Here is a 17218-nt window from a genome sequence, read left to right on the forward strand (position 1 = left end):
ATCTGTGAGGTAGGTTTACTTCCCTCATTTGACATATAAGAAAGCTAGAGCTCATATTTTAGGTATTGTTTTCAAGGTCACATAAATAGTAAATGAAAAACACCAAAATGTCCACTACGACATGCCATTTTCCACACAGATTATGAAAATTTAACTATTTTCTTTCTAATGTTGGCAAGAACTGCTTCAGAGCAGATTAACCTGATATATATTTCTGTTCAGAGGGAGTGATCAGTGGGAGAGGGTTTTCAAAGTATTTGACAGTCCCCATCATGGCAAGAAGTGTGCGTCTTCCCAGCCATTCAGTGGTGATGAAACCAATCAGCAGGGTAGTATCAGTGAGCCTCTCTGCATTTCAGATGGCAAGGCTGTGCCTTCTCTCTGACATTTTTGAAGAATCTGCTTTCTTGTGTCCCACCACAAGAAAGATTAAAACTCAGGGCCAGGTTCCTTATAAATTAAGGCAGAGAGTTGTAGAAGAGTCAACTGACTATTCCTGCTTTTCTTTCATGTACACATACACACTGTCACACAGAATCTAATCTGGCCATATATGGATAGAAAACTAATGTTCCCTGCTTCCCTCTCAGGAATTAGATAAGGTTTATCCCCAAAGATGAAGGCCAGAGGATTACCCAAATCACCAAATGGAGAAGATTAGACTTGACGCCCCCCAGACACAGAGACTTGCATTGTGGAATTGACCCTGAGACAGGATTTGCGGATCTATCATACACAGTTGCTGGTAGAATCAGGATTAGAGGACCTCAATTTCTCATTTGTACCTTAGAGCTCAGATAGCTTCAGACCCTAGGAATCGATGTTCCATATGCCGGAAAGTGAACAGGACTGCACAGACAGACTTTTTGTTGTTATTGTTATGTAGTTGTCAAACTATTTTGTCTTTAACCTCCAAAATATAAGAAGCATGAGAGCACCATGTACTTCTGTGAAATTAAATAAAACTAAAGTGTAGGAGATTACTAGTATTAGTCAATGGAAAATATTGAACATGAACTCCAGAGAAGATACTATGCTAGGGACTAAATGGGTAAAAAGGAGATACAAATCATAAACTTCAAGGATTTCAAAGAGTAGCAAAATGTTTGCCATTTAATGGGTATCTGCTATGCTCTGGGCACTGCACTAAGAGCTTTATAGACTTTCCATCTTCACAACAAGGTTAAGAGGTTAATAGCGGCCTATTTTGCAGAATAGGAAACTGAGACTCAAAGGTTAAGCAAGTCAATTGTTTGGGGTCACACAGCTAGTTAATGATGGGGTGGAGACTAGAACTCTGGTTTAAAGTCCCCCAAAGGCTCTGTGCACCACATCACATTGACTTTCAATCTGTGTGGAATGACTAATGCCTACGAGAAAGGTCTATAATGAAATAAAATCAATTTCTAAAATCCATAGACTCATGTGGTTCTCTTTAATATATAAATTGTTTATATACTAATTATAAAAATGCTGTCAATCCCCTTTGGATTTACTGCAAGGATGCTAGGACACATTGCTTTAAATAGTCTCAGGAATGGTAAATCTTTGCTCTTTTATTGTGAGACCAAAATCTCATCTTTTATATGGGTCTGATCTTAGGAAACAGTCAAAAATTATTAATGGTTCAATCCAATGATTGAATTGGCTGATGAAGCTGGGTAATAGAATTAAAAAGGAAAGAAAATAAAGTGTGATCATAAAGTAATGATAATATAATTATACACTTCCTAGACTGTTTATATCCGAACAAGCATCACTACGTATCTTATTGTCTTACCTCACATGCATGTAAAACAAGGATTTTTCCAATAAGAAGGAAGGCATATTTAGGATCCAATGAATGAAAGGTAGAGAAAAATGAGTGATGAGGGCAAGATTTTGGAGGGTTATGGTAGATCAAGGATTTTATTGCTAACTTGATCTGATATTACTTGCCTGGTAAAACTGACCCTCTTTTGTTCACTGAAAACGGTGAAACTGACTGCCTTTCACAAAAATATCAAAACTTAAGATTTAAAAATATTCAAATATTTTAAGATTTTGAATCAGAAATTTTTAAGATTTACAAAAAATTTTACAGGGATAATTTAAGATGTAAATGTCTGGGTCATTCAGAGGCGTCAGCCTTTAAATCAATGATCTCAAAGTAGGGCACTGAAGATAATCCACAAGGATTCAGGAGGAATATTTAAACTTCTGTTTCTATCTATTAATTCTTAAAGATCTCTTCTTTTTAAAATTTATAGTTTTGTATATATTTGATAATCTATACAACCTATTAGATCAATATCACATGAATATAATTCATAAATAAATAAGCACACACAATATATAAATGTAAGAATATATTTATATATTAATTGATGAAGTAGTTTGTGATCAAATAACTTGGAGGACCACTGCTCTAGACCCAGTCAGGAAAGACTGGGTGGGACAGGCTCAATATACACAATATATTGCTATCGAGTGGCAGACGCAGCACTCCCTACAGGTGACTGTTGTTTTCTGTAATAGACCAGAAGAGGTTGTTGGGAGAAAGCTTTTTAATACTTGGTTGTTTACCACTTTGGAGTCTTTCGTAGACTTTCTGCACTATGACTTGGATTTAGGCTAATGAGCTGCCTTTGCTGGGTGAAAGTCTAGAAAAGAAAGTCTTAGTTTAATGTCCTCTACTTGGGGGTGGAGAAATAGTATTATGACCTAAGTGAGATGGACAAGGCAGCCTATGTTTAATAAGACCCTTGATCTCCATGGCTGAGACTTGTGCTGAAGAAGTGGTTTCACTGACTGGTGCTGGGAAAGGCATTAGGATGCCATATTTGGGATACCAAGCTTGAAATAAAAAAGTTGCAAATGACTGTTAGAACTGAAAGACCTCAGAGGTCACCTGGTCTACCCTCTCATTTTACAGTTAGGAAACTGAGATATACAGAATTAGGGTTAGAATGTTGTATAATGTTATGTTATATAAGACTCTGTCTCATTAATTCAGGAAGCAAGGATAGTGCAATGTCTCTTGGGCCAGCCCAATTCTTAGCTGGGCTCAGAAAGAGGACTTTGGTATTTGAAAACAGGAAAACATTTTACTTTATAAGGAAGGCAAATTCAACATTACTTATGTTAGCATATTTTTTCTCCGTTTGTATAGGAAAACTATGTTATAAGGAGATAATTTTGAAGAGTGCATATTATGATACATATATAGACTACATGCAAGTCTTCCAAAATATTCAAACATGGCAAATCTTGGTCTTATTTTATGGGTGTAAGCCATTTAACATTTTATTTCCCCTCTAGGGGATAGAAATATTAAATATTGTAGAAATGTCTTACAATGGCCAACGTTGGAATTTTCCCGAGTATTTTTATGGCTAATTCTTGGGAAGTTTTCCATGTGTTTTTTTATTGAAAGCAACTGAGAACATAATGCAATGATAACCCTCAAAAGGAAAATGTTAATTATTTTACTCTGTATGACTTTTCTGAAAAGAGTTTTTTAGCCTCTGTGTGTCCCATTAATTTCAATATTGGATTTCCTCTAAGGGTTTCCAGCCTGAGTTTGTGCTTCTGTAATTCCACATGCATTTCCTGCATTTTCTTTCTCCCTGTCTGGAATGTGCTTCCTGGCTGGCTAATGTCTCCATTTCTTTGCAAACTTAGCTCAGAGTTTGCTTAAGTGACCTTCTCCTGGGGGTCACTCCTGCCTCTCCCCTTGGCAAAGAGGAGGAGTCTTTTCTTTTGGGGTACTTCTATTATGAAACTTTTCAGACTTCGCTAAAATTATCTGAGGAACTGTCTATCCCAGGATGAGAGAAAATATCTTCTTTATTTGTTTTTACATTTTCGGTGACTAGCAATAGTCTACAACAGGGGATTTCCTAAAACATGTTTTTAGAGAAACACAAATTATTTTCAGAATCTTATTAAAGAACAACTAAAAATATCCCAAAGTCTAAATGTGGACTAGTTATAATATTTACTATTTACTTCAAATGATCAATAGCTGTTGCATTAAATAAACCATTCACTTGCTTCGAAAGAAACATCCTGCATTTGATTCATTATCAACAGCATGATTTCAGTAAGTCAACTCTGCTAAGAGATTCAGATTGAGCTGAGAGGATTCTAGGTAATTATCTTTTGAGAACACAAGCAGCTAAAACTACAACTAAGAAAATATTAGAGAGGCAAGATGATAATGTGGCCTCCATTTCTTCTTTGAAAATTGTTTATTTTGGTCTGTTTCTATCGTCTTACATTAATACCTATCGTTCAAAAGGAATTATTACTTTAATATACTAGAATTTTATTTTTGTTCTGGGCAGCCATGCAACGCACGCTTTAAAAATGTAGTCCCTTGATAAATTTCTTTCATGCCAATTTCTCTCTACATAAAAAATAAATGTTTTAACCTGTGAGGCCATGTTTCTGATCTTGCTTGGTTGGCACATTATAGAAGGCTAGGACTTCTACATTTAAATTAAGGGAGAAAAACAATTGTAAATTTTATGACCTAGATAAAAATCATATTTTTTTACATATCCCTTATCCGTATAGCTTGATAACTTCTTGGGTTCTGAGAATTGATCTAAAAAATCCCCGAAAAAACAATAAAAACTCACCTAATTTCCTCCTTACTACTTACAGATTTCTCTCCTTTTCTATTTCTCAATTAGCTTTGGCAGGGAAAACAAAGACTTGCCAATGTGATGCTTAAGGTTTGATTCTCTCGTATTAATTTAAACTAAACCGTTGTAAAATTAAGACATTGCCAATGCAGCATCCATTAAAAAAAAAAGAAGAAAAAGTTTTAGCATGAAGTCTTTTCCACTGCACTCCACATCCATCTACAAAACTAACAAACTCTAAACAAAGAATAATATACTTTCATCTTTTTTTCAAACATCCATTATGGCAACGATAACTTGTTTCAAGAAAAAAGGTTTTATATCTGTATGGTTATTTCAAAGTCCCATCATCCTCTGAAAGGACTAGATTTATGATTATAAAAAGTCCCTCCCTTCCTAAGTTTTCGCATGGTTCATTTCAATAGAGAACACTTTTTAAGTCAAGAATAAGGAAGCCAGACCTTGAAAGAAAAAAATAATTTATGTATTTCATTTATTCATTCATCCATTCATCTAGGGAAAGCACTCTTGTCACACACAGAGAAGAATCTGATTCTCAATCTCCTCTTCAGGATCTTATAAGATAGTAGGGAAAGAGAGACATGCATAAAAGTAACTATATTACAGACAGGAAGTGATTTGTGCAGGGGTGATATTTCGCTATGCACAGATACAGCCCTAGCAAACATATAAATACTCCCATACCGAGTATAAATACTCCCATGCCAAGCAGTTGTAGCTGCTTCCCAGGTCTCCCAACTGTCTTGTCCCTCAGCTCCTGGACAGACACCTTTCCTGTGAGCTCTCCTGTCGACCAGCAGCTACAGGCTAAAAGCTTGTGCCAACCAGGAGCTCCAGCTCTGCTCCTGCTCTGATGGGCCGTTGCCTGGGCAGTTCCCCTTGTGACGTATTTGGCTTATCACCTTGCATAAATGATCCATAGAAGGGAACAGATTCATGGGAAACAAAGAGTCTCCGACTGAATCTCAACTACCTGCAAAGTTAGAATTATAAAACATGGAGTAAGAGGAAATAGTTAAGACTCCATTGTGGAGCCCAGGTTGGGAGAATGTCTTCCGAAAATCCTGGCTCTGCTTATGGTATAAAAGCCCCAGGTTGTATGCTGGGCTTACTACTAGAACATGCCTGCTTTTACAGGCCAGGTGGAGCCCATCACAACAATCATGGAAGTTTAGTTCCTTTGTTTGCCAGCCATAATGTTTAGCTTGTGTTGTCAAATTTGCATTTGAAGAAGCTATTAAAACACAGCATCAAAATAACGATGACAGTGGCTGCAAAATATAAGAAACCAAAAGAAAAGAAAAGAAAAAAACCCAACCTTTGAAGAGAAGAATTGTTCCAAATGCGGTAATTATGCAGAGCTATGAAGAGCCTTATTCACATATAATGCATGCTTCCTGTGAGGGAGGAAGTGCTGTACAAACAAATCTGAGCAGAACCTACAATTCCCATCCGCCAAACACTGAGCAGGGGCCACTTTTGCAGTCTAGACAAGAGTGACTCAGAAACATAAGTAATTTGTAGTGGAGCATAGGCACTCAGGGAAATTTGTCAAAATCAGCATGGAAATTGTAACAAAAGAAAGAGAAATTTGGTTTGTCTTTGTTATAGTGACTAAACAGAGTGGGACTGTTTCTAACTGTTCAGCGTTTCCTGTTTGTTTATTCTGGCTGAAAAACTTTGATTCTTACAGATTTTGATGGAATCTGATATACTAGTTAAAAACAATTTGTAAACCAAAGTAATATACATTTACATAGTTTTTCTTTTCTCTCTTTCTGATTTTTGCTGTACCAAACAGTATGAAAAGTAAACCAATCCTCTTTCCATTTCTTATTTCCACCTCCCAGAGGCAACCCATTTCAACTCTTTTCACTACTGTTTTCTTTGGGAATATACAGTCTCTCCACATTTCTCACTAGCATGTTAATAATGCTATTGCTTGCTTGGCCAATTTTAAACATTATTTCTGTTATGAAGCAATCTGACATACCCCCCATACCTTTGAAAAACAAATCCTCCAAACTTTCCCATATCTGAGAGATGTGGTTAAATCAATAGTCAGTGTTTACATTATTTGTGACTAAATATTACTATAGAGCTAAGGAGTGTTCTAAGATTACATATTTATTTTTTTCTGGAGTTATGAGTTGCCTTCCCCTGGTCTCCCCACTTATGCATAGGTCCATCAATGTATTACTATTCTCCCTACTCCAAAATTTTCAAAAAATTTGTCAAATCGTCCATCACTAATATTTTCCAAACAGTTAAACACATCGGCTAATCTAATTGTTCTAATCCTCTCTGTCTCTCTCTCTTTAATGGTAACTTTTCTCCTGTAACCCTCTGTCTTACTTTCCAACCTTGAATGTTTCTCTGTAAGCCTGTTACAATGTCTAGGCCTCCCTACATCTTTCTTTGGACTTGGATCCCCTATTTCTTGTGGCCCACATCCCCTTCTTTTTGGGTTTACTCCCGTATATCACCAAAAAGGAATTCTCAATACAATATGTTTCCAAATCAGGAATGCATGGGAAGTAGTTTTTGTGTTTTTTTTTTGCTCGTAAATATGGGAAAAAAATACCTTCTTCTCGCCCTCACACTTGAGATTTGGTATGCCTGGCTTGAAATTTCATGTTAAAAGTAATTCCCTCAGGATTCTGAAGGCCTTACTCCATTCTCCTTTAGCTTCCAGAATTGCTGTTGAGAAGTCTGATGACATTTTCTTATTTTCGATCCTTCATATCTGATCTATTTTTTTCTCTCTGAAAACGATGAGGACTTTCTTTTCACTCCTAGTGTCCTGGAATTTCATGGTTGTGTGCCTTATTGACATGGCTCTTTCTCTCTCTCTCTCTTCCATTTATTGCGCTGAGCCTCAGTGGCACCTTTCAATCTGAAGACTGTTCAGGTCTGGGATGAGTTTATATGTTAGATCTTTGCTACATTTCCTTCCTCTGTTTCTCTCTTTTGGGACCTTCTATTCATCAGATGTAGGGACTCCCGAATTGATTTTCTAACTTTTTTTTTTTAAATCGTTTTCTCCTATTTAAAATTTCTTTTAGTTGATGTTTTTATTCTCTTTTCTGAGAGATTTCTTCAACATTACCTTCCAACTCTTCTAGTTAATGCTTTTATTTTGGCTTTAAAGTTTTAGGCTCTTTCTTGTTCTCTGATCCTTTTCCACGGCACTTGTGGCAGACATATCCTAAGGTGACCCAATGAGTCACCCTCTAATATAATCTCCTACCCTTGAATTGGAGCAGATCCTGTGACTTGCTTCTAGCCCCCAGAATATGACAAAGTCAATAAGATAGACACTCCCTAGATTGCATCATACTGTAAAGGTAGAAGTCAAACTCCTAGAACTACGTTATGTGATATAAGACTGTCTTAGCAGAGTGGAGTGAGAGATTCTCCCAGTGGCCTCAAAGAAGGAAGCTGCCATTTGTGGGAAGGCCTGTAAGACTGCCTCCTGGCAAGGACTAGGAGCTGAGAGCGGCCTCCTGCTGACAGCCAGCAATCAAACAGGGACCTATGACTTCTTAAAACCACAAGAAACTGAATCCAGCCAACGACCATGTGAGCTTGTAAGAGAAGCTCGAGCTTTATAAAGGATCAGAGCTCAGCTGACACCTTGACCGCAGCCTGTTGAGACCCCAGCAGAACACCCAGCTAAGCCATACCTGGAGTCTTGACCCATGGAAATCAAAATAATAGATGTTGTTTTAAGCTGTGAAATTGGTCGTGATGTATCATGCAGTAAAAGATAACAACCTATACAGCAACCTACTATTCTATTCTATGGTTGCAAGAGCATCTATTTTTGTGAGTATTTCTTTGTTTTCCTAATTATGTGTTTCCTCTATCTTTTTAAATGTTTTTATTCCTTTCATGTTGGGGGTTTTCCACAAATCTCTAATAAAAGTTGCGTGAAAATTCATAATTAAAACCAGGAATTAAAAAGACCTACTTGAAAGTCTTGTGGGACTTACTGATCATGAGTGATATATCAGCTGTTTTGTTTGTTAAGGGACCTCAAATGGTAGTAACTATAGGTCTTTATCTCTGGGATTATTTTGAATCGCCTGCCTGGTAGTGAAAGTCTGGTTGCTGTATTCTGGGGCTGGGAAAGGGAACAAGGTTGGTTTGAGGTTCCTACCATCAATAAGCTGATTTAAACTTAATCTTTCTACTTTTAGTTTGAGCTTTACACTTGTTCTCTAAAAACAAAAACTCACCCAGATTTCTAGTTTTTGCTAATTTCTATGTGTAAATACCCTCCCTTGGCTGATTTCAAGTTACCAAATGTGATGTGAATGTGTGAACAGAGTTGGGAAGAGAGGTGTTCACTTGGCTCTTATTAGCCCTTATGGCTCTGTAGCATACCACTGGGTCCCAGAACCCCAAAAGTCCCCATTTCAGAATCGCTAGAGAATAAACTTCTACATATATTGTATATGTATAGGTCACGGCAGTAGGGAGTTGGATATTGCAAAGGAGAAAAACACACGGAAAATTAGAGTTTAGTGTTAACATTTTCTGTGTCCCAACTCTTAGTTCAATTCTGAAATCCCAGGACCTCAGAGGTTGAAGACAAAAGAATGAAATTCCAGGGTGTGGCCATGAGTTTTCTCAGATATAGGAGAAATTTTTCACCTTGGTGCATGTTCTCTGGGGCCATACGGGATGATGGAACTACATCCAGATTTAACCTTCTGGACACAATCCCAAAAGACCTGGCAACTTTTATCCTCAGCACCTTATTTAGAAGATACACCTATGTGCCCCTTAACAGTTAAGAGAATTTCAAATTACGGATGCACATCTCTCTGACTTATGGTTTCCACCTGTCTTCCTGAAACATGCGAGCTCCATCCTCATACGTGACAGATTTGATGGGAGCCTGATGATCTAATTCCAAGGCAGGGGCCATTTCCACAACTTTGGTTCCAAGTTTGAGGGACATGGCTACAATACTGTTTGTGCCTTCTCTCTCACAAACAAAGGGAAGGGCAGCAGAGACTGGTTTACCAAGACAAGCTTCTGTGCTTTCCCTGATTTAACTTACTCTTTCTAAAAGATCAAGGGCAGAACGTAAAAGGGGAGAAGACTTGCCAGGAGGTGTTGGCAGTGCTATGACAAAGGAAGTCCTGCGAAGAAACTCGCTGGTGTTTCCCTCCTCCTCGCTACTGGAGGGTTTCTGTCTGACTCTTCTCATCTTTGCAGAGTCCACCAGGCCAGCTGGGCAGCTGCATTCCAAGGGAGAAGTGCCTCTTTGAAGTCGGAGGCTGTGGATGTCTTGCCCTGTGTGGGGCTGCAGCACTGATCTAAAGTTCTGCAGAGCGATCAGAACCATCGCGCCCCTTCCAGGAGAGGTTTCCTAGGGCAAGGTGATGCACGGCCACATTTTATAAGCCCTCTAAACAAGACAGTCGCGAGGTTGTTGCCAGGCCTAGTAAAATCCAGACAATGTCCTCTGCATACCTCTGTACAATAGATAAAGCATAGATTTTTAAAATTTTACTAATCGGAAATAAGACCTAACGGGAAAATAAGCCCTAGCGTGATTTTTCAGGATGACATCCCCCGAACATAAGTCCTAATGCGTCTTTTGGAACAAAATTTAATATAAGACCTGGTCTTATTTTCGGGGAAACACGATATATTGGTGTTGTGCCTTCCTTTCTTTTGAAAAGTAAAATTTAGAGTTGTTTTTTTTTTAAAATATGGAATACATATGCAATAAAGAAAATTAGAGAACACCAATAAGTGGGGCTGGAGGAGGAGAGAGAGAGGGAGAGAGAAAGAGAGAGAGAGAGAGAGAGAGAGAGAGAGAGAGAGAGAGAGAGAGAGAGGAGAGAAAGAGAGAGAGAAAGAGAGAGACCAGCCAGAGAAGACCCCTATTAAGATGTTGAGATATTTTTAAAATCACTTTTCTTTCTGTTTAATCTTTAAAAAAGGCTCTTTTACTGCAGCAAAATACACATGAAATAAAATTCACTATTTTAACTATGTTTAAGTGTAATCATTCACATTGTGTAAGTATATTCACAATGTTGTGTTACTATTACCATCATCTATTTCCAAAATTTTTTCATCATTCCCCACCTCTGTAATCATTAATCAATAACTCTTTTTATCTCTTACTCTCTCCAGCCCCTGGTAACCTCTATTCTACTTTCTGTCTCGAAGAATTTGCCTATCCTAAGTAGTTCATACAAGTGGAATCATACAATATTTGTTCTTTTGTGTCTGGTTGATTTCACTTAGCATCATGTTTTCAAAGTTTATCCATGCTGTGGCATGTACTGGAAATTTATTCCTTTTTTACAGCTGAATAATATTTCATTGACTGTGCTTACCACATTTTGTTTATCCTTTCACTTGCTGATGGATATTGGAGCTGTTTTCACCCTTTTGCTATTGTAAACAGTGCTGCTATGAACGAACACTGGTCTACAAGTATCTGTTTGACTTCCTGATTTCCAGTTATTTGGGTATACACCTACGAGTGGAATTTTATCCAGCTCAGGTCAGGTTGTTCTTTCCATGAGTTTTGTTCTGCTACAAGGTACCCATAATAGCGGGAGCAGACGTCCTGGTTCACATAGATTTTTGACTCCCTGCTAAGGCCAGCTTTTTCTCCATTTTAGGCTCTACCTGGCCAGGCCCTCTTACTAAGTGATGAACTCTCACACAGGCAGCATAGCACAGCTTCGTGGGAAGAGCATGGGCTCTATGTCAGATGTGCTGAGGTGAAAATCCTGGCTTAACTACTAACCAACCAGTTGTGAGCTCATGGGCAATTATTTCATGTTTTGAGCCTTGTTTTGTTCATGTGTAAAATGGGGATTGTAATAGTTGTGATACTGTGACTTACAACAAGAAGTACATATTTGGTTTTCATTCCTAGTTCTGGTACAGAGCTTCCAAAACCTTTTTTTCCTATGGTTTCCTAAGTGACAAGAGCAATAAAAGTGGAAAGAGCACCTGTCTTTTGTTATTCATAAGAAGCCCCTTTCAACCCCATCAGAGTTTATGTTAATGAGGTGATTTTTGGAAAGCCCTTAAGGAGGGGGCTGGTTGCCAGGGAAATCAACTAAGTGATTAGAGAGTTGGAACTTTCAACCCTACTCCCCAATTGCTGGGGAAGGGATGGGGGCTGGAGACTGAATTCAATCACTCATAGCCAACAATTTAATCAATCACAACGAAACCTCCATCAAACCCCAAAAGGGCAGGTTAGGAGAGCTTCTGGGTTGGTGAGCATGCAGAGGTGCTGGGAGAATATTGTGTTCAAGAGAACATAGAAGTTCCGTGTCCCTTTCCCCACACTTGCTGTATGCATCTCCTCCATCTGGCTGCTCCTGAGTTGTATTCTTTTATAATGAACAGATAATCTAGTAAATAAGCTGTTTTCCTGAGTTACGTGTGCTACTCTAACAAATTAATGGAACTCAAGGTGGGGATCTTGGGACCCTCCGATTTACATACATTGCACAGGTAAGAATGTGGGCTGACGACGGGTGTTTGAGGTGGAGGAGGGGCAGTCTTGTGGGACTGAGCCCTTCTTTACCTGCGAGATCTGACTGATGCTAACTCCAGGAAGACAGTGTCAGAATTGAATTACATTGTAGGACACCCCGCTAGAACTGCAAAATTGTCTGATGAGTAGAAAACCCACACGTCAAGTGTCAGAAGTGAAGCAGTGTTGTAGAGTAGTGTGAGAGTAAAGGAGAGACACACAGGGGTGCGTTTTCTTCTAGAGTAGTATTTTCCTTGTCAGTTTTGTCTTGGTGTAGAATTAATCCCTGGTCATTTGCAGAATGTGAAAAGAATTTACGAGACTCTACAAGAGTAAGCAAAGATTTACTGAAAGTCAAAGAGAGACAGTTCTAGGAAAGGGAAGTTTTGCCAGGACAGAGCCCAATAGGGACAGCTGCAGAGACAGAGGGGTGAGAGAGATACTGGCAAATGGAGTTGTGCCAGGGCAGAGCATGATGGGGGACAGCTGCACCGATGAGATGAGAAGGGGTGCTGGGGTTTGATATTTTTCCATGCAGGATATAGGGTGCTTGTCAGCTTGCAGGGCGCTGCCGTTACAACTGTCTTCTGGGAACTGTCCTGTTCCCATCTATGATAGATGTTAGCTTGCAGGGAGTTACTGTTGTGATTGGGAATTGCTCTGTTCCCACCTGTGATGGGTGTTTGTTAGTGTGCAGGGGGTTGCCGTTGCGATTGGGAACTGTTCTGTTCTCACCTAGGATGGAGGTAAGGTGCTTGTCAGCTTGCAGGTGCAGTGCTAGCCAGGGGAGTTAGAGCCAAGCAGTTAATGTTTAAGCTCGCTCCTGTTAACTCTTTGCCTGTCCCATCCTGCTAGCTCACAGGCCTACTCCCGTTAAGTCTTTATTTGTCTCATCAAGTTTGCTGTGAGGATGAAATGAGGTACTGTGCCTAAAACAGTGCTTGTCATACAGTGAGTGCCAAGTAAATGCTGCTTTCCTGCCCTTCCTCTGCCTAAGGCCATCCCTGTGGATAAAATTTATTTGCCTCACTATATAGTTTGAGGAAAAAAATAAATCTTTTAGAAGGACTTAGGAGATTCTTTGCTCCCACGGTGGCTCTGAGAAGCTCATGGTCTGGATTTTTACTAATAATTACAAAAACCTCAATGCCAAATGACTGCTGTCAGCGCTATCTTGCTCGGGGACACTTGCCAATTGCAAGGTCTATACAAAAGGGAGGACAGAAATAAAATCTAGGAGACCAGCTTTCTCAGGGACTTCCTCAGGAGAGAAACACCTGGCAGACACCCCTTGCAATTGGATGGTCTCGTTGGTTTGGCCTGACTGTGAAAAAGCAAACTACTACCGACATCCCCAGGAAAACTATGTGTTAGTTAACATCTGTTTGGTGTTCCACCTCCTCGTGGGTTTTAACCTCTTGAGTTTATTATTATGTAGTGTAATGGGTCATTCATGCCACAGACAAGCCCTGGTGGAGCAGTGGTGAGAGTTGGTAAAATCACGTCTGGTTAGGCCCTCCAAGAAACATAGAAACATTCACAAAATAAATAAGTTGCTTCCTTGGATTTTTTTTTTAAGGCAGAAAACTCTGGGCTGGGCTCCAGAGTGGAGCGCCCTTTAGCCCTAGTTTGGAAAGTGGGACAAGTATGTACAGAGTAACAATGATTAGTGTCCTTGTCAAACTCTTCTGGGGGGGATAAGTATATTACCCTGGGAGTTAGTAGCAGTCTGACAGCAACTCTCTCCTATTCCACCAAAGACAGTCCTGCCTCTGTCCCAGTTCTCTTCTGTCCCCTACGTCGGGAGAGAAGCATAGTAGGTCTACATGTTCAAGTCTGAGGCAGAAAGAGGGGCGTGGAGCAGGAAGGAAGCTGTGAAGCTTGTGAGTAGAGGAGTTTCTTCGGGGGTTGGTGAGTGGGAGAGTTGAGAGTTAAGGAGAATGGCTTTGGAGTAGCTGTGAGGTTGGAGTTGTGGTGTGCTGATAACCCAGCTCTCTGAAACCAAAAAGAGCCCTGATCTGTAGTGTTTGCCAAGTTCCATGGTGTAAATACTCCCATCATGGGTGAATGCAGCTATCAATGTGACGTCAACTGGCTGGAGAAATTCAGCACACCACTAGGTGGGAGGGAAGTAAAGAGGATAAAAAAGAACATTTAGTATTTTAATCTCCTTCAATGTTCTCTGAGAAACAGAATTGGAGAACCTTGTTACCTTGGGCTTTCAAACACTATAGTTGAAACATAGTGTTATTCTGACTGGTCCAATGAGTCTCCTGTTTAATACGGGCGACTCTCAGAAGGAAAGAGGGGAAGAGACCTAAATTTGTTGAATAGTTATATTTTGGGTATTTCGTGTACTTTATGCCGTTCACACCTCACAACAACTCTCGGAGGCAAGTATGGCTGGTTTCATTCTACGGATGAGGAAATGAAGGTTCAGAGACTCAGAGTGGCTTTGCTAAGGTCACACTACTAGGAAGTGGGAGATTTAGGACCTGAACTCAGTCTCTCATGGCTCCAGGGCACACGATTTGTTCACCACATCACCCTGCACAAACCTGGTCCACAGGGACCCAGGGCAAAGGTCCAGCATCCAGGGCGGTCACTGCACCATTTTCGTTTTCCCGTTCATTGTTTCCACTCAAAGGACAACCTTCTCTATCAAAACTGCTGTGCCCATGTTCTTGCCTTCTCTGTCTCTTCCTCTTTTACAGTCCTCCTTTTATTCCAAAGTCCAAAATACAGTGTTGGCTCAAGTACAGGGCCAGCTCTAACCCTGGTTGTGAAGGTTTTAGAAGTACAAACCTTGCACCTGGCAGAAGCTGCAAGTGTAGACTCCAGCTACTGAGGGAGCTTTGCCAAAGCTTCAAATCCTGACCAAGTCCCTCACGGGTTGTGGCCCACAAACGTTTTGTCAGAAGGCGCTTCTAGCCCTTTCTTAAGGCCCTAAGCCTCCGGATGGTGGTTCTTATTGGTGATTCTTAGCTCAAGGTGGCTCCCTTGGTCCAAATTGAGTTATTATTTGTAGCTGTCTTTTCGATCTCTGGGTAAGTAGGTGCCTACCTGTCTTCCACTTCCAATCTCCATGGCCTTGGGCATCACTTTTTATGTGGGTGAGTCCATGCCTATATATTTTGGGTGAAACACATACCCCTGCACCAAGCTATTATTCTGCTTTCTGCCAGCTTGTTGTTCTCTGCGTGGTTTTTCTCTAATTGTCCTGCAGGAGTTGTCTATCCTGGATACATATCACCTCCATGCTGAAAGGATCTGGGTCCCCAGTTCACGGTTCACATTACACATCTACAAGCTAAAGGCAATCACTGGCTTATTCAGGGAAAGCCTCATGGGCTTTGATGTAAAAAGTGAAAAACTACCTGGATGAGTACTCAGAAAGGAAGAGAGCTTAGGTCTCTTAGAGTATGGCCTTGGAGCCACAGGCTACTTAATTCCCATTCCATTTAACAGCTGATTAATCTTCAAATCTCACATCCTTAATCTGTAATATGGGGCTATGCATGGAATGTGTCTTAGGGGATTGCTTTACGGATTGAATGTGATAATGCATAGCTAATGCTTGTTTCTCAGGGGGGCACCATATATATTTAACAAGGTGCCTTTGACATCTCAGATGCTCAGTAACCACTTGTGCTTTGATTGCTTAGTTACACATTAACTTGGAAACATCAAATTTACGCCATCATAGGAGCATCCTGACTGTCCTACAACCAAGAGGTTCAGACTCAGGTGGGGAAGGCAGTGGGGGGAGGGGAAGACTGCGTATGGGCCTACCATCCCAAAGGGGATCTTGTCCTTTTGGGGAAGAAGATTAGGGTATGGGCAGAATCAATTCTTTTTAAATCAAGGCAGAGCTCAGATGTGTCTCTAGTAGAGTTTACGGGACACATATTCTCTCTGCAGGATTCTTTTATCCAAAACCTTCCAAATTTTATACCTTTGAAAAAGTCAGACTGTCACAGCACCCTGAAGTGTGTACCTGACATTTCCCATTAAAGACAATGTACGAAGCAGTGCCATGTAAAGTGGGAAACTATTCTTTTCAAGTTGCTCTTTTGTTACTCAAACAACATCATAATAACTTTAAATAAACACGTAAGAAAAAGAGGTATATATACTTCTCAAGTTTCTCACTCTTGTAAGTAAAGATTTTGCCTCCACTTTTTTGCTATTTCCTTTCAAGTCTTGTCCTTATGCACTTATTATTTTTACACAAGTCTATCCATAGTATAAAAACAATTTTGCATTTTTCTTTTCAAAAACTTACTACATCATAAACATTTTCAAGTCTACTACTGCTTCAGATGTATTATTTGTCATGCCTAAACAGTATTCAATGGAGAGACCTCACTGTGGTTCAGTGAATGTTTTTCTAATAGAGGGCATTCAGGCTGTTTCTAATCTTAAGATGACACTACAAGGAACACCTCTGAATATTTATATATTTCTAGATATATAATATTTTGTATAAATTTATACACACACACACTCTCACACACACACACACACACACACACACACACATACACCCAGGTGCCCCCAAAATGATACACATTGTAAGATATGTTATCTATCACTTTTCAAAGTTGAATTGAATTACAGTAGCAATGTATAGTATGAGGTTTGCTCAAACATGGTGTTAATCAAGTGATTGCTAGTGTCACCATGCGACAGGGAGGACAGTCAAAGAAAATGGCAGAAGCATGGTTGTTGTTCAAGGAGCGCAAGACCATTGTGAAGTAGTATTTGAAATTCGAGATCGTTGTGAAAGTTTGATGACAACGGCGGCCTAAGTATGCACCAGAATCTCCAACATGCCTACCACTGCACGCATTCTTGTAAGTTAGAGCCACATGGTACTGGGTGTGATGTGCACAGGGGAAGACCCGGAAGGCCTCGCTCAGCAACGAGTCCTGCTGCTTCTGCTGTGGTGTTGGAACAGTGTACACGCTTGCCACGGAAGTCTACCAAGCAATGTTCACCATAATCAGAAGTGTCTGGACGCTGATGGTACCACTTT

General features: G+C 39.9%; 1 protein-coding gene across 1 annotated transcript in view; it reads right to left on the reverse strand.

Moving 5' to 3' along the window:
- LOC308489126 (IQCJ-SCHIP1 readthrough transcript protein) overlaps positions 1-17218 on the reverse strand; it is a 677105-nt gene that overhangs the window by 207083 nt on the left and 452804 nt on the right. The window lies entirely within an intron of this gene.

The sequence above is a fragment of the Rhinolophus hipposideros genome, assembly GCF_964194185.1.
Source record: "Rhinolophus hipposideros genome assembly, chromosome: 2".
Classification (NCBI taxonomy): domain Eukaryota; kingdom Metazoa; phylum Chordata; class Mammalia; order Chiroptera; family Rhinolophidae; genus Rhinolophus; species Rhinolophus hipposideros.